The sequence below is a fragment of the Rhipicephalus microplus genome, chromosome 9 (genome assembly GCF_043290135.1).
Source record: "Rhipicephalus microplus isolate Deutch F79 chromosome 9, USDA_Rmic, whole genome shotgun sequence".
In the NCBI taxonomy this organism is placed as follows: domain Eukaryota; kingdom Metazoa; phylum Arthropoda; class Arachnida; order Ixodida; family Ixodidae; genus Rhipicephalus; species Rhipicephalus microplus.
In genome coordinates this window covers 109,889,478-109,915,727 of record NC_134708.1, presented here as the reverse complement: position 1 = coordinate 109,915,727, position 26,250 = coordinate 109,889,478, and the positions used below count along the sequence as shown (strand labels likewise).

Sequence of the window (26,250 nt, the reverse complement as noted above, 5' to 3'; positions counted from 1 at the left end):
GACGTTCTATCCAAGCACTCAAAAGTGTTTGATTTTTCTAAAAATAGCCAAAGGCCCTTAATCCCAGCGTCCCGGATACGTCATCAGATTCACACCGAGTCGGCGCATCCCATTAGGCAGAAACCTTATCGAGTGGCACCATCGGAGCGCAAAATCATCAACGAGCAAGTCCAAGAAATGCTGGAAAAGGGAATAATACAGGAATCGGCAAGTCCGTGGGCTGCTCCTGTCATTCTAGTGAGGAAAAAGGATGGTACGTGGAGATTTTGCGTTGACTACCGCCGACTGAATTCTGTTACGAAGAAAGATGTTTATCCACTGCCGCGCATCGATGACGCTCTAGACTGCCTGCATTCCGCGTCTTACTTTTCATCTGTCGACCTGAGATCAGGTTGCTGGCAAATTCCGATGCACGCAGCTGATAAAAAAAAGACGGCATTCGTTACAACCGACGGGCTTTACGAGTTCAACGTTATGCCATTCGGATTATGCAATGCTCCTGCGACATTCGAAAGATTTATGGACTCTATATTGCGTGGTTTAAAGTGGCATATATGCATGTGTTACCTTGATGATGTCGTAATTTTTGTACGTACGTTTGAGGAGCACAACACTCGCCTAGACCTCATGCTAAGCTGCATTGAAAAAGCTGGCCTTGTACTGAATTCAAAAAAGTGCCACTTTGGCTAGCGACAGACATTGGTGTTAGGACATCTCGTCGACAAAGATGGCATTAGACCTGACCCCCAAAAGACCGCGGCCGCAGAATCATTCGAGCGTCCTAAATCTGTGAAACAACTGCGTCGCTTCATCGGGCTCTGCTCGTATTTCCGCCGGTTCGTACCCAAGTTTGCGGATGTGGCTCACCCCCTGACGAGCCTTCTACGCAAGAACAGCCTGTTTCAGTGGACCTCCGAGTGTGATGCCGCTTTTCACAAGCTGAAGTGTTCGTTAACTTCGCAGCCAATACTTCGGCACTTCAATCCTTCGTCGCCCACGGAAATTCACACAGATGCAAGTGGCATCGGTATCGGTGCCGTTCTCGTTCAGCGTTCTGGCAAGAAGGAAGACGTTGTGGCGTACGCAAGTCGTTCTTTAAGCAAGCCTGAACGCAACTACACAGTGACCGAACAGGAATGCCTAGCGGTAGTCTTTGCCGTGCAACGGTTTCGCTCATACATCTATAGTCGCCCGTTCACTATCGTCACAGGTCACCATTCCCTGTGTTGGCTGGTCAACCTTCGTGACCCATCCGGCCGCCTCGCACGATGGGCCATTCGTTTGCAAGAACATGTCTTCACCATCTCATACAAGACTGGCGGTCTACACGCTGAGGCGGATTGCCTCTCTAGAATGCCGCTACCATCGACAAATTGTGAAGCCGATAACTTTGACCACCTTATCGCTTCTCTGTCGTCTGGCTTTCCTGCTGCCGTGACTTTCGCCGCTGAGCAGCGTAATGACCGAAGCTTAAAAGCTCTCTTCTCTGGAGCGAGAAATTCATTAAGCGAAGGCCGATTCTGCGTCCGAAATGGTCTTCTTTACCAGAGAAACTTGTCCACGACGGGCGCCCGCTTTCTGCTGGTTGTTCCTGCGTCCCTCCAAACGTCTGTTCTGCGTTTCACGCATGATGACCCCACCTCTGGCCATCTAGGCACCGCACGAACACTTAGTCGCACGAAACAGCGGTTCTATTGGCCGAAAATGAGCAAAAAAATTCAGAACTACGTGGCCAGCTGTACGCAGTGCCAGAGCCACAAGCGGCCCTCCTCGTGTCCAGTTGATCACCTGCAACCGGTAAAGCCTCCTGGTTCCCCTTTTGAAAAGGTTGGCATTGATCTGATGGGACCATTTCCACGCTCCTCAAAAGGTAACCGGTGGATAATTGTATGCGCCGACTACCTGACGCGGTACTGCGAGACGGCTGCCTTATGCTCCGCCACGGCAGTCCAGGTTTCGGAGTTCCTGTTGCATTTAGTCATCCTCCGACACAGACCTCCTCGCGTGTTAATAAGTAACCGTGGACGACAATTTATCGCTGATATTGTCGAATCATTACTTCCTTTGTGTGCCTCCAAGTTCCGACACTCAACTGCGTATCATCCGCAAACTAACGGTCTCACCGAGCGCACACACCGAACGTTGATCAACATGTTGTCAATGTACGTCGCCTCTGACCACAAAAACTGGGATTAACTATTACCATTCGTCACGTACGCCTTCAACACGTCGAAACACGAAACGACAGGCTATAGCCCTTTCTATCTGCTCTACGCTCGCTCTCCTCGACATACGCTGGACACTATCTTTCCTTTTGTCATCCATGACGATTTAACAATTGCGGAAACCTTGTGTCGTGCGGAAGAGACCCGTCGACTTGCCTGCTTACGTACACTTGTAGCGCAAGAGTCATCCAAAACTGGCTACGACAGTCAACACAGGCATGTAACCTATGCCTCTGGTGATCTAGTGTGGGTGTGGACCCCAATACGCAGACGTGGCTTGAGCGAAAAGCTACTGGCACACTATGCCGGTCCTTTTGAGATACCCCGTCGTGTCAGCGAGGTCAACTATGAAATTGCACGTGTCACCACTAGTGGCCGACGTTCATGCAAGACGGAGGTGACGCATGTTGCCTGCCTGAAGCCGTTTACACGAAGGATGCAAGAATGACTCGCCCAGAGGGCTTTGTCTGAGAGAGGAGGAATGACACAAAGTATCACTACCAGGAAAAACAAGGGAAGCGTGGGCAGAGAAGGAAGACGACGTTGCCTCCACTGCGATCCCCCTGAGTGGGTACGAGCCATGGCGTTGATCATCATCATTATACTGTGATCGCGGACTCAGGGCCCATTAACACCCCCCATTAAGTTACCTTAATTTGTGTAACAATATGTTTGGTTCTTTTTTATCGGTGAGCCCAAGTTTAATAAATGGAGCAGCGGAAAGAATTCTGCTTACGGAGAAGGCGTTCACTAGTCGTATGAGATTAGCCTCTTTCATGCCGTGCTGTTTATTGGCGATGCGGGAGATGAACCTAGTAGTCTGATAGACATGATGGTGTAATAGTTGCATTGTTTCCAAACTGCCGCCGTTATGCTGAATGCGGAAGCCCAATACGCGAACGGTAGAGACTATTGGTATAGGGTGATGTTGCAACTGCAGATTTATTGTGGGAAGGTCTCTGTTGTAGGGATATCTAGGGCTTTTGGGGCGAGCAGGACAATACTCGTTGTTTAGCATAAGTTGTGATTCTATCAATAGACAATTGAAGTGCATCCTGTATCTCTCCGTCGGTACCCTTGGCAATCCACAAGGTGATATCGTCCACGTATATGCTATGGTGGAAGTCGGGGATATCTTCTAGAAGTTGCGGAAGGTGAAGCATGGCCAGGTTGAAAAGAAATGGAGAGGACTGACCCCTGTGGTGCCACTTTCCCACCGAGTGTGATGGAAGGTGCAGGCAAATTGTTGACCGAGAGTGTGGCTGTCCTGTCCATTCAAAGTTGCGGATGTAGCGATAGGTACGGGCGCCTACTTTGAGCGTGGCAAGGGTGTCAAGAAGGAATGAATGTAGCCGATTCTCAAATGGCTTGGTGAGGTCTAGCCTCAGAATAGCACGTGTCCCATAAGCGAAAGCCGTCTTCACCGTCGATAATGTGACTCTTCAGTTGCAGCATTACGTCCTGTGTCGAAAGTTTAGGGAGGAATCCGAACATTCTAAGCGGGTAGAGGGCATGCTCTTCCATGTACCTTTGTAGTCGACTGTGAATAACGTGCTCGAGTACCTTGCTCACACAAGATCTGTGCCTATTTTTCGTACATGAAAGCGGGAAAGACAGACGGGGACCAAAACTTGCCTTGCATTTGAGGAGTGTTCTTATCATCCTTACTTGCACTTTATTACACGAGACGACGTCATTCAGGGCTTTGAAAAGCCACTGCAATATAATCTTTACCGAGAGAACGTGGTAGTTTATTTCCAAGTGTCACAGACACCTTACAACCGATCGTGTAGTTTGATAAAAGTTTTGTGGTTTTCTTTATTAAAAAAACGCGGAGCTTAATGCTTTATGCCTGATGAAAAAGATAGTTGTGCGGGCTCCCTTATATTTAATTGTGCGATTTGAAAATTACTCGACGGTTCCGCATAATATAAAAAGCCGTGTGGAAACCTTGTGTTTTGCCCTTACGTCCCAAAACATTTCGGCCAACACGCTTCGCTTTTTTTACAGTGAAATCTGTTATCAGATCACAGCTCGGGTGGTGCGCAGTTGTCCGCCGCTACCGCCGCCGAAGTCCGTAATCACATAACCTAGCATTAGGGACACAGCCCACCGAAACCCGGGTCTCCTGGGTGCCGGCCCCGTATTCTACCACTGATCTACGGCGGTGCTTGTGACTTGGCAAACCTAGCACCAAAAACGCAGTGGGGCTTGAACCAGGGTCTGATGGCTGCCAGCTCAGTATTCTACAATTGAGCTACGCTGGTGCTTGTGACTTGTTGGCGAACTTTCTTTAAGCAGGCTTGATTCAGGAAATCAATCGCGTTAATACTACTTATAAAGCGTTTTAAAACACTGAGAGAACAACCGGTCGTCGCGCAATGCGAATAGCGTAACGATTGGGCCGTCCAATGCTCCAACCTTGTCTTGTATTGTCTTGTCGCCTAGGAGATCTTGGCTCATACCCACAAGGGGGATTGGCCACACTGTACTTTATAATAGATATTTTTGTACAACGCTTTCTAAAGGAAGAAAAAAAATTAGATCAAAACAGTAATAATGTTTCCTTGAAAAAAACATGAAAAGTGCAGAAGAATTCAACAAACCAGAATATATAAAACCTATTACAAGAGCATTTTGTTGTTCCCCTATTAACTGTGACACACATCCACTTCAGCCTAGTTCCTCATCGTCGTTAGCCATTGCATGAACCATTAGCATGAAATTCCTTGCAAGTCATTAGTGAATACCACGCTTCTCAAAATAATGATAAAAAATGGCATAGCGAATGCCAGCCTACTACTCAAAAGTGTATTATAATGCTCTGGTCAGTACCAAGCAAGTGTGCTTGCGGTAGTTACCAAATGAGTGTTTTGAAAGGCTCTGGAAGGCCGATTTTTGACTTTCGCGGTGACTGGGCGGCAGCTTCCGCGTAGACCTGGCGTATTTTTCAATGTTTACAAACACGGGCAATTGATGAGATCCGTTTTTGTCCACCGATATACGTTAATAGCATAGCTGGACAACAAGAGTTTTAAAAAATAACCCTGTGATTTTCTAGTTTCCTTCTGTCCCTTCACAAAATATATTCAAATAATTGTTCTCTTGAGCTACATAAAAATTATAAACTTTTCCTTGTACTTTACGCACATTCTTTTATGCGAGAAACGACAGATTTTCTTTACCCTTGAAAAGACCTTGAAACCGTGGTTTTAGTTTTGGCCTTAGGAGCTGCTCAATGAGGTGACTGGAAGTTTTTTTTGGGTACAACACTTGCAACCTTGAAAGCGTCTATAACTCCCGAATCCTTGCCCCACGTGCCTGGTAGTAGCAACTGTGCGTTGTCGTACATTTCTTGGGGCATTCATTCAGTATGTCAAGTATCATCATAATGCCGTAACGAATCTCAGAGGCCACACAAACAAGCAGCCTATGGTTGAGGCCTCCGCCACGATGTGTCACATATTCAACCTACTCACAGGAAAACAATCTGAGCTTTCCATGAGATCAATTAGTCACATTACCTTATCTTATCTTGGCATTTTTCTTGCGTTTATGTTATGTATACGTATGTTTTATTATTGTATGAGTCCAATATAAACACAAGCTTGAGTCAGGATCGCCTATTTTCTACCAGCTTTGTGTTTACACCATTTTTTAATAGCCGAAAAACCACAATAGCTTCATTGAAAACGGTTCTGAGACAACCTTGATTCAGCTAAAACCTTGGTTTAGATAGAAAAAATAGCCCGTGTACCTACAGGCTAGCGCGAGTAGTACGCGTTTGGTTCAAGTCGCCACTGAAGTGCCTTTCTTTTTCAAATTCTTGGCTCAAGTTAGGTGGGACACCCTGTATACGTGGTGGCCAGTCAACGTTTGTCAGCGTGGGCAATAAGTCCTTTTAATCAAGAAACCTACTAGCAGACGCCGTCTGCGTCGGCTTTGCGGGATAACGCCGGGAGAAATGCCTAAAAGAGTGAGGAGTGAGCGTAGCTTAGCAGACGCTCCCTTCAGGCGAGTGTCGTAACAGAAACCCATCCATTTAAGGCTACACAATAGTCAACGTACCCGTATAAGGTGGTCAGCAATGTTACGCGTGCATCATTTATGCTAAGAAGAGTAGGAGTTGTGCCGCAGGAGAAACTAAAGATTTTGCTCAAAAAAGGAGAAGTGCGCAAGAACATTTTTGCGAGATGGGCGATGTACAGCTGACAAGGATATAGCACGACAGTCACGCTGACGTCGCTTCACTGTTGAAGTGTTGACCGATTGACGGTGCTCATTCATTCGCTTGTATACGGTGTTCCCTTGAACAATGCTGCGAATTCTGAACACACGTTTTAAATTTCATGCTTGTTCTTTTAGCCATTTTAATAATGCTGACATCGCACACTCCGCCTATCTTTCTGTCAATAGCGCCGTATAGTGCAAATGCCGAGCAAACTTGTGTGCACTGAGTAGTTGCCCTAGAAAGGTTAGAAGGCAAAACTCCAATGCGATCTTGGCGTTTCGTTGGTCAAGGGATACACCGTCTGGCGGGGTATTCAAAACATTAACACATAATATTAAATACATGAAAGAGTCAATGCTGATGGCTCCATAAAAGAAAAGGGCGGATTTATTTTCGTTGTAGGCAAAAATAGCGCAGACCTATGTGCTCAGATTTGAGTGCTAGCAAAAGAACCCCATGTGCTCGAAATTTACGGAGCCCTCCACTACAGTGTCCCTCATAATTATATGGTGGTTTTAGAAAGTTAAACACCACATATCAATCAGTCCTTAACTCAGTGACGATCCCTACACAAAACCTCAGAATAGCGGAGGAAGTAGCTATAGCCGTAGGGGCACTCGACAGCAAACGATAAGTCATCCTCGGCGACTTCAGACCAGCCATCAAAGCCTCGAATGAGGCTACGCAGCACATACCAGAGTTCCCTGACACACCTCACTATCATCTCGGCTGGAGGGCAGGTGCCCCATCGAACCTCAACGAGATCGCTCATGATTAAACACGCACACTTACCGACTGCGTCGCCGCAGGGGAACCCTACCTCACGGAGTTGATGCCTAATCTGGATGCACCCATTTGGTGCCACGACATCACAAAGAACTTTTACAATGAATGCCCCAATTAGCGCCCCAACAGCCCATACTTAACAGACCACAGGCACTGACCCTACATGTATTAAAAACTCACACGCACCCCAAAATTGCAAAACTTCACATTTACTATACCGACGCGTACCACATCGACACGTTCCCCACGTGTGACAACACAGCGCCACTCGCACAGATGCTCTGGGAGTGTAGAAAACTTTCTAGAGGCTCTACCTCGAACAAGTGCGAGAGGCCCTTCATCAATACACATATCGCCGACAAGCGATGGGCCGTCCAGCATGCTCCGAAGTGGCCGTCAGGTATTCCCTGTCGGTCCCTAGATGTGACACACCCGTTATGCTGAGCGCGTCCTGCAGGACAAAAACAAGGTTCTTTCTTTTTAAATGCGAAGCGTTTCTTAGCAAACTTTACCGACTTTGAGTGTATCTATCTACCTGTCCATCAGCCAACGACCTTTAGCTCTCCTGGCCGTTTCGATAATGGTATCAATACTAAAGTTGGTACGGCATACCATGACTTTATGAAAAGCATATTTGATAAGTCATAACATGAAGATCAGGACATGTATGTCATGAATGTTATAATTTATATTTCGTGGTCCTGCAGCTCTTGCAGTGGTTTCGTTCACATAGCAAGCTGCAAAACTGGTATGGTATGACGTGACTGCATGGTGAGTACAAGCGAGAGACCCTAATATGAAAACCACGACGTGCGTGTGTTGTAACAACATGAGTACATGCCACGCTCATGATGAGCTCGCTGCCGTTTCGCTAGCGTCATGCACACTAAATTTTGTAATATGGTACGTGAATAGATGACAAAGGTATGTGACTGGTGCAAACAAGATAATCCTGACATGCGTGTCATGTAACAACAAGACTATATGCCACGCTCATGATGCGGTGGCGGCCTTTTCGCTAGTTTCACTTATACCAAACTGGGTATTACGGGACGTGAATGAATGACGAAGGTATGATACTGGTGCAAACATGATAAACATGAGATGCATGTGATCTAACAACATGACTACATGCTACGCCCATGATGTGCTCGCAGTCGTTTCGGTAAATTCACATGTACCTAACTCGGTAATACGCGACATCAATAGATGACGAAGGTGTGAGACTGGTGCAAACATAATAATCATGAGATGTGTGTTATGTGAGAACGTGACTACATGCCACAGTCAAGGCACCAATACATTTTGCGTGACGTGGTGCGCGTGCTCGCAGCGTTCATTTTCACGCGTCACGCAGGCGTTGTGACGCCAGGCGCCGCCCCTGCCCATATACTGGCAGACGCGCGCCGCGTTGCGTTGCTTTGACGCATGCGCGTTTTAGTGCGTCCAGCGTTCCTCTATTACGAACAGAGGGAGACGCAGTGTGGCCTGGGTAACGCATCGGCACGAAATGGAGCATGTCGGATTTCGCGCCGGTTGCTGTTGGGCCGCGCCGACAAACGCTGGTCGTGCCTAGAGTCAGACGATCCACTTTTTCACAGGAAGGAAAAAAAAAACACCGCCATGATGGGCTGTGCGCGGGAGTACAAAGGCTAAGGGCGCAGCGTTGTCAGTGCATTTTCAAGGGGACGCACCAATTTGCAGAGCCCAAGGAGGGCTATAGTGGCGCCCAGGGAGGCGTTTATGAAAAGGTGAATAGAGTGCTTGCGTTTTGCTAACGTAACCTCGCTGTGGCCAGAGTGCGTGCGCGTCAACGCTACATTGGAGTATAATGGGCCTTTCATGATGCTCTGACGGTCGTTTTGCTAGCTCTACGTATACCAAATTTGGTTTTACGTGACGTCAACGGATGACGGATTATATGACTGGTGCAAACATGATAGTCCCGACAGGCGCGTCATGTAAAAACATAACAACATAGCATGCTTATAGCGTGCCGATGGCCATTTCGCTAGCTCCACATATACCAAATTTGGTATCACGTGAAGTGAATAGATGGCGAAAGTAAACGATACATCCAAACATAATAATCATTACACGAAACTCATGTAGTTCATCATTTACCTCCACCTCGTTACGATGTGCTGATTTTAAAGTGACATATCAACATTTCTCATTAGTGCTTCGCATATCATCGATTCCCACTGCACGCGGAATCTGCAAAGTTTTTTTATTACAATTCACTCAGTGAAAAATCATTCTAAAGAAAAAAAACAATGGTAATTCCAATTTTGACGTAAAGCCTGGATCACATCTAACCTGTGTTGGCGGTAGCGTATTACAAGCGATGCCATTACCGGTAATGCGTTACTTTTTTTCAATAACTTGGTTACGTAGTCCTTGCAATTTCTTAACTGCAACGTGTAACGTAATTCCGTTACATTTTCAGATGCGAAGCTCCTATTATTGTAATCTTGTCCCGCGTCAGGCGTAACCGGCAGTGTCCGCTGAACAGTATAATAATACATAGCCCAGTCTCTCAAAAGTACATACAAACTTTAGTTGAACGAGGATATTTTAGATGGCGCTGTTTTGCTACACTCCGATTGGGTGCTGCGCGTGCTGTCTATCGGCTGCTGAGATAAGCTGATGCACGTGACGTATTTTGTTTCCCCGTGTCATCGATCACAGCTTTGCTTCTAGCGCTTTCATTGAGACGAACCAAGAGAGAATGCAATTGCAGCGTGCGACAAATCTTTGCAACCCTGTTCGTGCAAGACGGATTCTAAAAACTTTTGAGGTGGTGCAATAATGAGCCAATAAGCTACTTTAGTGAATCTACTCCATTGTTATACGAAAAAGTGTTGTAGTGGGTGCCTAGCAAATTCAAAATCTTTCCGTGTGCCTAATTGCTCATGGTTTAAAGCATGCTACCCAATATACACAATGCAACTTTATGCAATAACTTCATGAACACAAGCCACTTTCAACTTTGTCGACGTCATTTCTGTAATCCTAAATTTCAAGTTCTCGAGTAACGTCATAGAATAAAAAGTATATACACACTATTCTACTCTGTATAGAAATAGTGTTTAACGATATTGAGTACTTCATCCTCAACTATGGGAGAGCTATAAGCCATGCCGATTATTGACACTCAACTCCTTATCTGGCATAGGTGCTTTTGAAAGCGAAGCTTTGGGATTCCCCAGTTTTAGCATCGGTATAACGGCGGCTGCTTTGGTATATAGTTAGGTGAAGGCCCCTAAAATGGGAGCAAAAAGTTTCTGCAGCAACATTGTTTTTTTAGTGACCATATCACATCATACTTCTATTCTGTTGCACAGTATATTTAGTTGCACTCGATATAGTTGCACCCACTATGGCAGGTCTCTTCACCCTATCCGGTTAAAGTTTAAAGCCCAACGAATCATATTTGTTTTATGCAGGATTACCGTGTTCTAATACCGGGCAATGTCCTTCTTCGTTGTCTTTCACACTTCCCGCAATACTTACTTTTATGGTTCCCGACATGTCGCACGCAGACATGACTGATGGTCGGATAAATAGTACAGTGTGATGAGCAGAGGCTTCAAGCAAACGTATATAAACTGACCGCTATGTCAACGTAAAGGCAACATCCTTTTTTTCAGGAATGGTGTGGTATGCTGAGCGTTTCACTCGCATCCAATTTGTACGACGAGCGGTTCTCCCATGTCACACATCACCGCTGCAGCGCGGACACTCGGCCACACAGTGGCCATGCTTTTTTGGGCGACAGCTTGCCGCCACGTGAACTGCTTCGAACACCACACAAACATTGGCGACATTGTTTCAGTCTTTCTAAATTTACCCTCTTTGCAAAAACGGCTGCCTCTCATAGTTTTAATTGCGTCGACATGAAATCATTCCAGGAAGCTTCGGAGTATGGATCCTTCTTGTGCAAGCAAGAACCTTGTTTTACATACTATTCATGTTTATTTGTTGAATTTCAGCGGCCCAACATCGCCTTTCTTATCTGGCTTTGTATTGCGGCTTCTCCTGATGCACATAGCAGAAGAAACGTTGTTCTCAAGAACTGCGAATAATTTTGTGAATGCTCAAAAAAGAAAAGCGCCTAAAATAATTTGAGCGACTCTACAAGGTACCCGTAATGTTGTGTTTTCTAGGCTTGATTCCGATGTTGTTGGATTTTTGCGCACTAGCATGTGTAAGAGAAAAAGTACGCGCATGCGTAAGTTAGCAAGATATTGTGTTTACACATATTTAGTAAAAATAATGCGCTTTACATACTTCACCCTTCTCCCGCACGTGTGGCCTTCTTATGTTGTTTTCACAAAGTTTTCATTTCAATGTTCATGTTCACGTGTTTGGTCCTTTTATATTTGAGGAGGGAGGTATTTCGGAAACATTGTAGGGCACGTAATTTAGTCTCACTGTTCTTTTTATTGCTACACAGAATGGCTTCTGAGGAGAAACAAAACATATGACTTTCTTCATTTAAAATTGATAATGAAAAAAGTGATAGATATATACGCAGTTTATCAAACCTAAAACCACGTCCTTTTACGTGGCCAAATCAACACATTACATAGTGGTATGTTTCTTGGCAGTATACAATAATTTTGAGGCATCACGGTACTTTTTGTATACTTAATATCTAAACTACTTATAAAAACGTGCGAACACTCTCTAATATTATTTTATTTTTAATATCATTTGCTAAGTGTCCTTGGTAACATTTATCTCTTTGAATATCTGCTATTTTTTATGAAAAAAAGCAAAGGAGCACCGGACGTACAATCATAAGGTTGAAGATTCAGGACCCAACTGCGGCATTTGAATTTTATTCATTTTAATTTTAGGTCTGAACTACTTAACTTCAGTCAGTATGCTCCTCTAATATTCGCTACGCTTTTCCAGCTTAACTGTACGTTCAATATCTCAATTTTTTATTGGATTTGCTCACCTAGATTATGTTGAAGTCTTTCTTGCGTTTGTTGTCTTGTTAGCACTGCAAATATAGGGACATGAGACATCAATCAAACTGTTCAATTTTTACTCATGAAGCCTAAACTGAATTCAGCGGAACATAAGTGCATCAGCCACTGCGGCACCAATGGTAACGAGCATTCGGATAATACGTCGAAGAACGTTCTTAAAAATGAAGAAATGATACGCATTCCACTGTCGAGAAGCCATGCTTCCATGCAATGTTGCAAGCGCTATATGAAACACATCCGGTATACTTCACGCCCACCTTCACAGCTTCGTCGCATACCTAGGACTCAAGAATCTATTTCGACTACAGCAATCCGAGGTGACTGTTCTTTGTCACACGTGGTGTCGATTGTTCATTACGTGGCTTCAATTGCCCGTTACATTGTGTGTGTGTGCGTGTGTGTGAGTGTGTGTGTGTGTGTGTGTGTGTGTGTGCGCTTATCTCTCAATATCTGAAAATCATCAGTTGCTTAATACTTTTAGTTCTTCCCATCCATTGCCCAGTGCAGCATAGAAAAGCATTTATTTATTTTCAGGTTAACTTGCCTCTCTTAGCGCATTACATTTACCTTGCAGCTACTTTTAAAGAGTGTATGTATGCTAGCTTTTCCGTATGTTAAATGCACCTTGGCCCTTTTTCTGCATAAATGATGCATATAGCTTCCTATCTGGGGATAACAGATCTGGTGGCGCGGAATAGTGCTCTGCTGAAGAGTCGAGCAAGCCATTTTTCAAATTTCATGCATTATTTTGCGAGCTGCAGATAATCTATCTATCTATCTATCTATCTATCTATCTATCTATCTATCTATCTATCTATCTATCTATCTATCTATCTATCTATCTATCTATATATCTATCTATCTATCTATCTATCTATCTATCTATCTATCTATCTATCTATCTATCTATCTATCTATCTATCTATTTATCTATCTATCTATCTATCTATCTATCTATCTATCCGCCTACGTCTGAGTGCTTACGTGATCATTCCTTAACTTGGGGTAAATCATAACTAGGGGTAATAATAGGGGAGAGTAAGATGGTTTGACAAATGCAACTCGCTTGTTATGGCATGAATAATGTAACAGTCTCGACGCGTACATTGCCAAACACTCCCCACAAGATATTGGCACACAACCGCGGGCGGGTAAGTGCCACAGGTATGCGAGAATGTGCCACAGGTGATTGACAGTTTATATAGATTTACGAATGCCGAGTACAAACTTTGGTAGTTGTAACGCGTGAGCGTTAGAAAAAATCTCACAACGCCTGTGTTCCGAGGAATGCAATGATTGTGTATCAGAATGCTAGCAGGAATTGAACCCAAACATTCTGCATGGTAATTAAGTATTCTACCCCAGAGATATGCCAGGTCCCGGAACTACTTTTGAAATGGACCCTAATACTCGTGAAACGTGTATGGCGGTCACAGTACTGGCTATCCAATTTTATAAACAATACATATGGTGCAGCTGTGGGAAAACCACACCTAGGCGTTTAAAGGCGCCAAATGAAAGAGACGCAAATTCGAGCATCCCTGTCAAAGAGCATATTCTACTTCCTTGAACGGTCTCTTCATCTTCGTCGTTCTCAGTCTTTCTATGCGCGCGCAATACGGCGGGAGGTTCGAACATTTTCCGAAATCCTCCATGCTCGACAGAGTTCAATCACCCAACTCCAACGAGCAGAAAAGTTCTACTGGCCTCACACCTTCCCTACCTCCTGCCAAAAATATCTGGCAGAAGGTACAGAACTTACGAGGCCAGTGTCCCTGCTCGGGCAGGATGAGTTCATTTAGTTTTGGGTATCTTTTAATAAAGAAGAGGTCGATGGTGAGCTTCGCCGTGGGGACGACAGCTGGAACCGGAAACAATAGATCACTTTCTTCTCACATGCTGCCGCTTCGCCTCACTGCGCCGAATAATTCTTGAAAGACCGATTGGTATGCTCGGATTGCCAGTCAATACATCCACCCTATTATCGTTTGGAGCCAGTCAGTTGGGTGTGGGCCGCAGTGCTATTCTGTCAGCGCTACATAAATTCATTCAGGCAACCGGAAGGATACGCTGCTAGTGGTACTGCTAGATATATCCAATTCTTTCTCCTCCTTCCTCATTCTGGTTAATTCGTTTTATATATTCTGGTTTATCGCATTCTTCTGCAATTTTTTCACGTTTTTCAAAGAAACATTATTATTGTTTATATCTAATTACTCTTTATTTTTTTAGGCGTTGTAAAAAATGATCCAATATGAAGTACAGTGTGGCCGATCCCCCATGTGGGTATGAGCCAAGATCTCCTAGGAGACAAGACAAGACAAGACAAGCTCGTTCTTTTCCTCATATCATTGACGCCGTAGGGATAGCGTCAATTGTTGTTGGCTCATGACACAGGTGAGCACCAGTCTATCATCAGCGTTTCTGTACGCCGCCGTTTTCAAAAGAATATGGCACCATCTAAGGCGCAGGCGATATGTGTTGCTGGTGTCAGTACTGTACAAGCAATCTGAAAGTGCACTGCTCGAGTCAGCATTGCCCGTCGTCACACCACGGTTCTTTTTGCCACGCTAGCTGCTTGCCCTCAGGACCTCATACTTGGCTTTGATTTCCTTTAGACACACTCGGCCTCAATGTATTGTTCTTCTGGTACACTCAGCCTCGATCTCTCACTCTTCGCCGCCCCGCTGCGGTGGTCTAGTGGCTAAAGTAATTGGCTACTGACCCGCAGGTCACGGGGTCAAATGCCGGCTGTCGCAGCTGCATTTCCGATGGGGGGCGGAAATGTGGGCCCGTTTGCTTAGATTTGGGTGCACGCTAAAGTACACCAGGTGGTAGAAATTCTCGAAGCCCTCCATTACGATGTATCTCATAATCATGCGGTAGTTATGGTGATTAAAGCTTACATATCACTCAATTCCACTCTTCGCCAACTACTGCTAGAAACCTACTAGCTGCTTGATCCCGACCACTTTCGTACGCCTGCCACATAGAGCCGTCATGTACGTGTCTTTGTCATTGGCCCCTCCCGTTCCTGACGGTGATTACATCGTTATGCCGATCACTGACATTCGGCTGACGTGCAGCCTTACTGTGCCTCATACCATCGCGACCATAGTGGATAAATGTGTGTTCCTTCCACTCCTAAATTTTGGCTTCACCCCTCAAGCGTTGCCCTACCAGACGTCTCTAGCCAAACTAACTGCCATAATAGGCGACAATGTCAGCGGTATCGCTGTATCCAATCTTGATAACAGCCCAGTCTCACGGTCACGGAGCTCGGACGAGGCTTTTTTTTTTCAGAACATGATTGCATCAGACCTTTCATTTTACCAGGATGACACCTTCCACCAGGTTTTGACTTCATACAGTAATATTTTCGACATCTATGATTGTCCCTTCGGCCACTTATAATTTTCAATCACCGAATCAACACTGGTGACTCTGCACCCATTCACCGTCGGCCACACCACGTGTCAGTGTTCGAGGGAGACGTGATGCAAAGAGAAGTGGCCAACATGTTTACGAAAAAAAAAATTGGCAGATCCCACGGACAGTGGCAATCGATGATATGCGAAGCACGAATGAAAAAGGATGATATGTCAGTTTAAAATCACCAAAACAATACGAGTGGAGGTAAATTAAGCCGCACATGACTTTCGTGTCATGATTATCATGTTTGGATTAGTCGTTTACCATCATCATCTACCCACGTGACGTGATGCCAAATTTAGTATATGTGCAGCCGCGAGCATGCTATGAATGGGGTATGTTTTCATGTTCTTGCATGACACGCGTGTGACGATTATCATGTTTGCACCAGTGGCAGAGCTTCGTCATTCATTGACGTCACGTAACACCAATTTTGGTATATGTGGAGCTAGCAAAACAGCCGCGAGTGCATTATGAAGGACTCGATATACTCCAACGTGACGTCGACGTGCGCGCACGCTGAGCAAGACGCGAGAACACTATAGTTTCACGCCAGGCGCGACCAGCGCGACCAGCGTCCGTCGGCGAGGCCCAAAGACAACCAGAGCGAAATGCGACATGCTGCATTTCGTGCCTATGCGTTACACAGACAGCACTGCGTCTGCCTCTGTTCGTAACGGAGAAACCCAGGACGCACTCAAACGTGCATGCGTCAAAGCAACGCAACGTGGTACGCGCCTGCGAGTATACGGAGAGACCGGCGCCTGACGCGGCAACGCTGGCGTGCACGACGCGACGAAACGAAGGCCGGCGCGCACGCGTGCCGTGTCATGTCGAAGTATATTGGCGCCTTCACTAAGGCATGTATGGATGTTGTCACATGACACACATCTCGTGGTTATCATGTTTACACCAGTCACATACCTTCGTCTTCTATTGACATCGCGCAATACCAAATGTGGCATATGTGAAGCTAGCAAAACGGCCACGAGCGCATCTTGAGTGTGGCCTGTAGTGATGTTGTCACATGACAGGCATGTCAATATCATCTTATTTAGATTTGTCATTGACCTATGTCGTCCGTTCGCGTCACGTAATACCAAATTTGGTACATGTGAAGCTAGCGAAACGGCCGCGAGCTCATCGTGAGCGTAGCATGTAGTCATGTTGTTACGTGGCACGCATCTCACGTTTACCATGTTTGCACAAGTCACATACCTTCGTCATCCATTCACGTCCCGTAATAGGAAATTTTGTATAAGCGAAACTAGTGGAACAGCCGCCAGCGCATCATAAGCGTGGCTTGCAGTCATGCTGTTACATGACACGCATATCAGAATTATCATGTTTGCACCAGCCACATACCTTCGTCATTCATTCACGTACCATTCTACCAAATTTCGTATATGTGATGAAAGCGAAATGGGCGTGAGGGCTTCATGTGCTTGGCATGTAGTCATGTTTTCACGTGACACGCATGTCATAATTTTCATGTTAGGGTCCATCGCTTGTGTTCGCCATGCAATCATGTCAGTCTATACCAGTTTTGCAACATGTGAGCGAGACCACCGCAAGAGCAGCAAGAACATCAAATGTAAATCATGACAGTCATGACACACATGTCATGATTTTTATGTTATGACTAGTTAAATATGCTTGTTATAGAGTCATGTTATGTTATGCCAAGTTTTGTATCCATACCCTTATCCAAACGGCCAGGAGAGCTAAAAGCTGTAGGTGGCTAAATAGATACACAGATTGATGCGCTCAAAGTCGCCGAAGTTCGCTAAGAAATGCTTCACAATAAAATGATCACAGCATATCTACGGAGTGAATAATGATTAGAGGGGCGAAGCCCTCGTCAGTCAGTCTGCGCTTCCGTCCGTCCATGCATCTGTCTGTATATCCGTCGATTCGTGTAACCGTCGGTGCGTCCGTCTATCGTGAGTCCGTCCATGCATCCTCAAGTGTCATTCTCAAGTGTCATTTCGGTCTTCCTCAAATTACCGTGTTGAGTCAGCTTCTTGACGATGCCAGCGTTCGACCAGACCCAGCGAAAGCACGCGATCTAAACGCGTCGCGGCATTGCTGCAGTTTTGGTACAAATTCAGCGTGGCACCGACCGTGTATTTGCGTGTGCAAGTTGTCTACTTTCGAAGTCTGAACGCAATTACTCTACAACAAAACGGGAATGTCTCGCACTTGTCTGGGCGGTTTCAAATTCCGTGTTTGCTTGTATGGCCGCCCTGTCCGTGTCATCACAGATAACCACGCGCTATGTTGGTTTTTTACTATGTAGGACCCCGCTGGACGACATGGCCGTTGGGCGTGACGCCTACAGGAATACACCTACTTGGTTGCTTACAACTCTGTACGTCTCCATCAGGACGCCGTTTGCTTATCCTCCTACCATGAATATTAGCGTGACTTATCGGCCATCGAGCCTAGCCCAGGCGTCATGTCAATGTCTCAGCTTCTTTGATTCGTGATGAACAACTTCGCGATGCTTTCCTGCGATCACTCATTGACTGTCTTATATCTGCTCCGAATGACGCGTGGCTTCTCATGTAGGTCCTCCTGCGTGGCACGTTGTACCGTCGTTACCTTCAGCCAGGCGGTCCTCAGCTTCTTATTTTCGTGTCAAAACATCTGCGTTCAATTTTGCTGGAGGTAATCCATGACGAATTACCTGCTGGCCATCTTGGTGTATCTCGGACGTACGACCATGCTCGTTACCGCTTTTTTGGCGTGGTCTCAGCAGGTCCGTCCACCATTATGTGTCCTCCTGCGATAAATGCCAACGTAGGAAGCGACCTAGTGCAACCCCAGGCTGGACTTCTTCAACGAATCTCCATTGAACCAAGCCTTTCTTCCGTATTGGTATAGATGATCTCGGTCTTTTTCCGGAGTGAAACTCGGGCAACAATTGGGTTGGCGTTGCAATAAAGTATGCGTCTAGGTAGGCCATCACTCAAGCGCTCCCCAGCAGCACCTTTACGACGTTGCGGACTTTTTCCTTCACGATGTCATTCTACACCATGGCACTCCTCGCGAATAGCTCACGGATTGTGGCCGTGCATTTTTCTTACGAGTAATCAACGATATCCTCGTTTTTCCTCAATGCGACACAAATTGATCATTTCCTGTTATCTCCAAACAAATGGCCTCACTGAGTACCTAAATTGCACCCTTATAGACATACTCGCGAAGTGTGTGTCCTCAGACTACCATAACTGGGACCTAGCGCAACCTCATGTTACCTTCGCGTACAATTCTTCGCGCCATGACAACAGTCGTTATTCACTCTTTGTATGGCTGTTATCCAAATTTACTACTGGACACGCTACTTTCGACCACTATAACACCGTCAACCGAATATGCACGCGTCGCTTTTGCTTGTGCCTACAACACGCGTCCGATAGCCCGCTCTAGACTTTCAACTTCGCAAGATACTCAGAATGCCGTCTGGGCAGCCGGCATGTCGACATTCGGTTTTCACATGGTTCTCTCGTTCTCCTGTGGTGCCCAGTTTTTGGAGTTGGCTTATCAGAGAAATTGTTATCTTGGTACATGGGCCCTTCCTGTATGTTCCACCAGGTAACCGGTGTCACCCATGAGATCATTCCTGCATCTGACCGCAACCACGCCCAGTAATGTAGTGCGCGTCGGCAGGCTAAAACCCTACCGCCTGTCTTCTGAACACCTTGCTTAATGTGCAACAAGACGGCGCTTTTACCGCCGGGAGTAATGCTATGCAGCTGAAAATCAGCGTTCAAAGGACGACTACGAGGAAGTGGGCTTGTTGGTTCTTACATATTAGCAGATTCAATACGCATCAATGTAATTATAGCTTCTAAAAAGCCACTCCTCAAGTCATTTTTACGTAACAATGTAATCTAAGGGTGCTCTGTTATCAGCTATTATGATTTTCAATGCACTGCAATGCTTCTTTGTGACATTTATGAAAGTAGTCAATAGACCTGAGCCACGACCGAATGGCTATTTTCGCGCCCCATATCTGTCACAAGTCTCGTTACCTCATCAGTCATGAGTGTTATCGTAGTCTGCTCTTTTCGTAGTCATAGTGAGCTGCTTGCATTGATGATAATTTTTTAGACAGTAAAAGAAACAAAGAAAAACTGAGGACACCGAGCATCACGATAACCAATGCATTTCTTCCACAACCGAGAATGAAGATGTTCCGCTACGCAGGTGGAACATTGCCTGTGTTTTCCCCCCCCAAAAAAAGGATTACAAAAAATCTCCTGTTACATGAGCAGAACAGATCCTCACAAAGTGCTAACTGCCTTCTTGCTTGATCCTTTTTCCTGTTGTCGTAGATCCCTCTTTGTGGGTCAGAGCCACGACAAAAGGTCAAGAAAACAAGCAATTAGCACTTCGTGAAGATCTGTTCTGCAGATGGAACGGGAGATTTTTTCGCAATCCCTTTTGGGAAAACATAGGCAATAGTTTTGGCGTTATGATATTAGGGCCACCGTTTTTTCCCTTCAAGCGAAATTCAGAAATTGTCAAGGGTTCTGAGGATGAAAAATTTATTAATTTGGTTAAAACTTGCTTACCCTCCTTGCAATTTCGTTAGATGGGGACAACGGTATGGGCTGTCAGGCACAGCTAATGGAGGCCGGCGGCACTGTTCGAGAGATTAAAATGAAAAAAGAAAAGAAACTGTTTAACACACTAGAAGTGGATAGTTGTATTACGATGGAGTTAAGGACGTACGTAAATCTCGAAGACCCCTCATTTGCAATTTTCTAGAGTTGTGAGATTCGGTCACGTAGAATCAGTTTTTTTTGTTTAGTACGTACTAGAGCGTTTTATGCCGAGGTCGACCAAAACTTCATTGTTGTATTTCAGTCTCGAATATGACGTTGAGAAATATATAGTAACTGGAGACACAAACAATCACAGCATATAAGTGGAGTGAATAGTGATGAATGGGGCGTAGCTCGAAGGGTTTCATTGGTAAACTGTGAATCAATCGCTGGCTGCGTCCATTCGCCTGCCTGCCTGCCTGCCTGCCTGCCTGCCTGCCTGCCTGCCTGCCTGCCTGCCTGCCTGCCCGCCTGCCCGTCTGCCCGCCTGCCTGCCTACCCATTTGCGTATTTTTGGTCCGTCCTTCTGTCCATCCGTCCATCCATCTAGTGGACACTCCAAGTACTACCATCTTGCATCTTTTCCCTATATACTCATCACATAGAAATACCACGGTCCAGCGGACATTCCGAGCACTACAACGAGAGGTGGCTACCACTTAGAGGAGACGCACGACCCACAGCTTAAGGAGATTCGCCCCTGAAAAATAGTTATGTCGCTGGTTATTGAACTTCCGACCGCTCGCTACACAGCGTGCTTCGCTAAGCAACTCGGCCACTAATGGAACGCCCTTTAGCATACTGAAAACAAGCCATTTATATATTCCATTTACCATTGGTGAAACTCTTTAGCTCCATGGCGCCTCAGCATGCTCGTGTTATGGCTAGCGAGACGACGTGAGGGGCGCGACGGATCTACTTCAGAAGTCACCGTATTGATTGTGGCAATGCTCGTGCACCGTGTACGTCTACCATCCGTAGAGGAGCGAATAGGCCGAGGTCACCTGTTGACGCACTCTTATTTAGCGATGGCAGTGGTTTGCACAACTTGTGCTTTCACAGCGAAATTTGGGTGAGAGATATGCAGCGCACGGAGGTGACTTCACTGAATACAACGGCCGCGTTTGCGAAAGCAGTGCGCTGTTTATACATGAAGTAAAAACTGTTGCGCATAATAGCTTTCGCTTTTAACGGGCGTACAATTGTGTAAACTTGTATGTCTGCTTTATGCTTCCATCTGTGTGTCTGAGCAGAGGGCTTTAAATATCCAGCAGTGACAGTTGGTAGTTTGCACTTATGCTGTGCGTGCTTTGTGCTTGAGCGGCGCGCTGCGAATTTCGTGCTGCATTTCGCTCTTCGCTTGACATTTAAATGTGTAATTATCACATTTATTGCTCGTCCTTGCTGCGAAGTTGGGGATTTTTAGGTGGTTGTTGATGCAATCTTTGCAAGGGTTAGCGAGAGGCAGTATGCGCTAAGAATTTATTGTTCTGGAAATCAATCTCTGAGTGGAACTTGTTGCCCCGAAACTCTACTCTTCTTTCCTTCTCACCATAAAATGCGCCTTGTGTTTCCTGGCTTTCACAATACTTGTTTGATTTAACAACTTGTTGTGTGCCTAAGAGTGTGGTGCTTTGCTTATGGATTGTGTCGCAGTGGGTGTACTCAGCCCTCTGGAAACGAGTATAATTTGATGGTGATTTTTATGTTTTTCTTACATTTCGTGTATACCAGTATCAATTTTGTTGTAACTTTGTTGTACCTTTATTTTACCTTCGAACTTGCTGTACCTTTCCTGCTTGGACCTTAAATGGTTCGCAGTATATGATGAATAAATAAATAAATAAATTTCAGTTACCCCAACCAATAAATGATGATGATGAGGGTTAGTCGTCGGAATGAATATGTACTGCAACACAAGGCAGAGTTGTCAAACACCTTCAGAAATTTTCTTAGATCCGGTATATTAATGAACAATTAACCCTGCACTATCTGTGTGCAGACAAGTTTCACCTTCATGTTGTCCTGATTCCGATGATGGAAGCATCAGCTATGTTTTTTTTCTGTAATTTGTTGTTTCAGCTGCTTGGCTTCAGTTTGAGATCGGTCATCTGACGCAAAGGTATTTGTCTCCTGTTTGCTATTTTTTAATGCACATTGATTGTATTGAGCATTATGACCATTTTTCTGTATTTGCTTTTGTTTCGAGCGGTTTTATTGTTTCTTTGCTTCTTACAGTTATATTAGAATATAGGTATTTGCTAAGTGCATCGTTCACCGTTCACTTATCTTCAGACTAATAATTTACAAATTTTCTTGAGGCTTTCCAAGAGCGATATTGCACTCATGTATCTGGCATGAGATACTTGTTTTTGTTTCGTGGCTGTGTCGCAAGAACGTTTACTCAAGCGCGCCGTATGAGCAACCGTGGCCGATGGCTATGCCTGTACATTTTTTGAGGCTGCACGCGCGCTAGGTTTCGCTGCACTGTGAAGACAAATTACAAAGTATTAAAGTGTCCGCAAATCAAAATAAATGTTGCCTTATGTGTGCGTGCACTGGCGAAGCGTTTTCAAGCCAGTGTCTACGTGGAATTGGTACGCGGCTCTCGCAATAAAGAATTTCGCTTATTGTGCTAAGGGCTACAAAGACTGAAGTATGATGTTGGGATTATGGTTTCGGTAGATTTATTGTTCTGGAATATTATTCTCAAAAGAGGAAACAAACAAAGAAAAAAACACACGGGGATGTTGACCCAAGGTATAGATGTTCACTTTAATAAGGTGTGTTCGTGGGAAAAAAGGAGTCCCTAATAATGACATAGAAAGGCCTTTGATAACACTACAAAATCAACATGAATCTGGCAATATTCTAGCACTGCGCAGCTACAGGGTCGATGAAGGTGTGTGATTTGCCAGAAAAAATAACCGGATGAAAGTCCAGAAGGACTTGAAATAATTGCTGCTGAATCGCTGCACAAAGCATCGATGTCACGCGCACAGCTTTCTCTCGCTTGTATGGTATTATGGGCTGGCGCCAGGATGATGAATATGATGAGGAATGTGAATGTTAGTATAAATATTGGCCACAAATGAATTTGTAATACAAGCATGACAATATCAGCTGAAAATGGGCTACAATTTTTGTGGCCGTCACAAAAACTGGGCTTGCTTCCCAGTTCTCCTACCGTAGTCAATGTGTGCACATACGAAAGGGCGGGAACGTCCACTGTGGGGACGTAGTGTGGTGGCTGCTTCGTGAACTAATGCCACGAGCTAAGGCCGAGAGGGAGAAATGCCTTTGAGTGAATAGCTCCTGGCATTTTCCGTTAGCCATAACGCGTTTATATTAGTCTGAACGTCGGCTATGTGAAGACGACGTTTTATTGTTTGGTTGCCAGTTTTCTTGGCAGGTAAAATTTTTTCTGTTTTGTTTGTGTCATCGTGCACCTTTAGCACCCAGCACTTCTTGTACTGTTCCTCCAAATATCTGCTCTATTGCGGCGACTCTCCCTGCAAGGTTTGCTATGGAAGAGATGGTGGTGGACCTGTCTAGTGGCAGGAGTAGACCTGCCTCTGCAAGGAAGTGGCTCAGCTCTTCAGTGGCATCAGAAGCTGCCGATTCTGAGTATGATGCAAAGTCAGATGACTAGGATGCTTTTCTACCTACTAAGCATCGACTGCCAAGACGGAAGTCGGTGGCATCGTCTTCAAGTGAAGAGACCCTAATATACAGCAGCAATGCACCTGCGACCATTGCTTATGTACCCATCGACATCACGGTAAGCCTAAACGCTATCTGAAAACAGAAGCTTAACGACATTTTCTGCAGACTTGTCCCTGGTTCGATTCCAGATGTTCGAGTGAATTACAAGAAAATATTATTGCCGTAGACAGAACAGATGATAAGATGGTGCAAAACCTGTTAGGTCTATCTGAGCTGTGCAATGTAAACGTGCGGGCTTTTGTTTCACAGGGCGCAAATGTAATAGCTGATTTTATAGCAGATGTACGTGCAGAACTTTAAGATGACGTTTTGAAAAGTATGATCGTTTCCACGCCACCGTGCAGAGTCTTCAGGTCTTGGAGGTTTGGCTCTTCAAAGTGTGCGAAGATTCTTTTTGGGTATGAAAAGCAACCCACTCACGTAAAGGCCGAACAAGTGCGGTAGCCGGTCTGACCTTTTATACCAAAGCCTCTACAGTACCGCAAATGTCTCAAGCTTAGACAAGTACAGGGTATCACGACAAGTGTTGTGGCCTGTGCTAAATGTGGTGCAAATCAAAACATAAAACTTAGGGAAAGTTTGACATCTCACTGCCCTAACTGTATTGGCGAACACTTGAAAACGGACAAACAATGCCTCAAGCTAAAGAAAAATGGAATAAATCGCGAGAAAAGGCACTTAGCCATATTATCCATCGGGTAGCTGGAAATGGCACAACTGAACACGCATCTGCACGCCCGCAAAATAGTGCAGTCAGAATGACTTGAAGTGAGAGAGGAAGACGCGATTTTAGCATTTCGGCAACATTGTGGCCCATGCCTTCATCAAAGCCGTCAGACGCAACCTCCTCAAAGGTCGCGCCTCAAAAAACGTCGAAACCAGCTTCCGCCAAGGCAATGTTTATAGAAAAATGCTGTAAACAGGGCACCAGAAATGACTCCAAGGATGATGTCCGACTCGTCACCATGTTTAAGATGCTTGTTAACCTCATCAGATCCCTCATAGCCGGCCGCCAAATGCCAGCAGCGTTAGCCGCACAACAGCTTTTGGAGGCTGTCGTTCGATTTGTCTACAGTCTTCACTAGAAGCAACATAAACATCCGTCGCAAGCCCCGTCCCTATGTGCTGCAATGGAATGCCAGGTCTCTACGACCGCGCTATACTGACCTCATTCCTAGGCTCTTTGCAATGAAGAATCCGTCGTATGTTATGGCTCTCCAAGAAACCAATTTAAAAAGCGATGAGCTCCGACTTGCGGGTGACGTAGCCGTTCACAGCAGTGTCGAATGCACGGCCATGGCGCGTGAATCTTTCCAGTCAACAGACACCACGCATCCACGAAATGCTTCAAGAGCATCATTGTACATAAGGTCTGATGTTTATTTTGCAGTGATGGACGCAAGTGACCCCTGCAGACCTGGCCGCCCGTTCATAGTCGGGTTTTATTTTAATTTTCTTTTTTTGTCTAAGTCTTTGTCATCTTTTCTTTACTTCCCTCTCTTTTTTTCTTATTCTCTCATTTTCGTTTCCTCTGTTTCTTTCTTTCTCCTGAAAGATTTAGCCTGCATGTGTGTTTTTTTTGTGTCCGTTAAGTGTCCAGGTGCGAAGCACTTTAGCGACACCATCTCACGAAGCGTTGCCAATTAACTAGCGCTAACGTGTTGTCAGCACCACACTTTGGCTGGCTGAACCTATTAACTATGCTACAATTATTGGATAATATTTGGACCAGATAAGTCTTCAAGATAATCTCGAGCTATTTGTCTACACCTCCCACGGCAATCATACGTCACATTAAATTCACCGCCATAAGCCGTATTATACTACAGCAATGTCACTCTTAAGCAAAAAATACTCTGAGGAGTCTATTGTGAGCACCATCCGCTAGAGCGGCGGTCTTACTGTGAGTCATATTCTGAGTGTAATCAAGAAGCTCTGAACGCTGACCTCTACCGCAACAGAGGAAATTCAAAGGACAGAAAAAAGGTAGAAGCAGAAACTACTGACCAGGAACCATTACACAGTCAGAAGAAACAACAAATCTTCGCTGATAGAGAGAGATGAAACAGCAGGGTGACAGTAGTCATCACCACATTTAAAATGGGATGCTTCTAACATCCCATTTTGCTTCCAACATCACATTTTAAACACTTTAAGTTGACAATGCAACTTAGCTGATTGGTAAGGTTCATTTACGTCTAGAGCTGCGCGATCAGCTCGCATACAGGAAACAC

The 26,250-nt window shown here is 45.2% G+C and overlaps 1 long non-coding RNA gene across 1 annotated transcript; it reads left to right on the top strand.

Moving 5' to 3' along the window:
* The first annotated feature begins 14,563 nt into the window (after window positions 1–14,563).
* LOC142771443 (uncharacterized) lies at window positions 14,564–24,022 on the top strand. The gene is made up of 3 exons (XR_012885921.1): window positions 14,564–14,642; window positions 22,373–22,412; window positions 23,810–24,022. It is a non-coding gene; the product is annotated as an uncharacterized LOC142771443 (long non-coding RNA).
* Window positions 24,023–26,250: the final 2,228 nt, after the last annotated feature.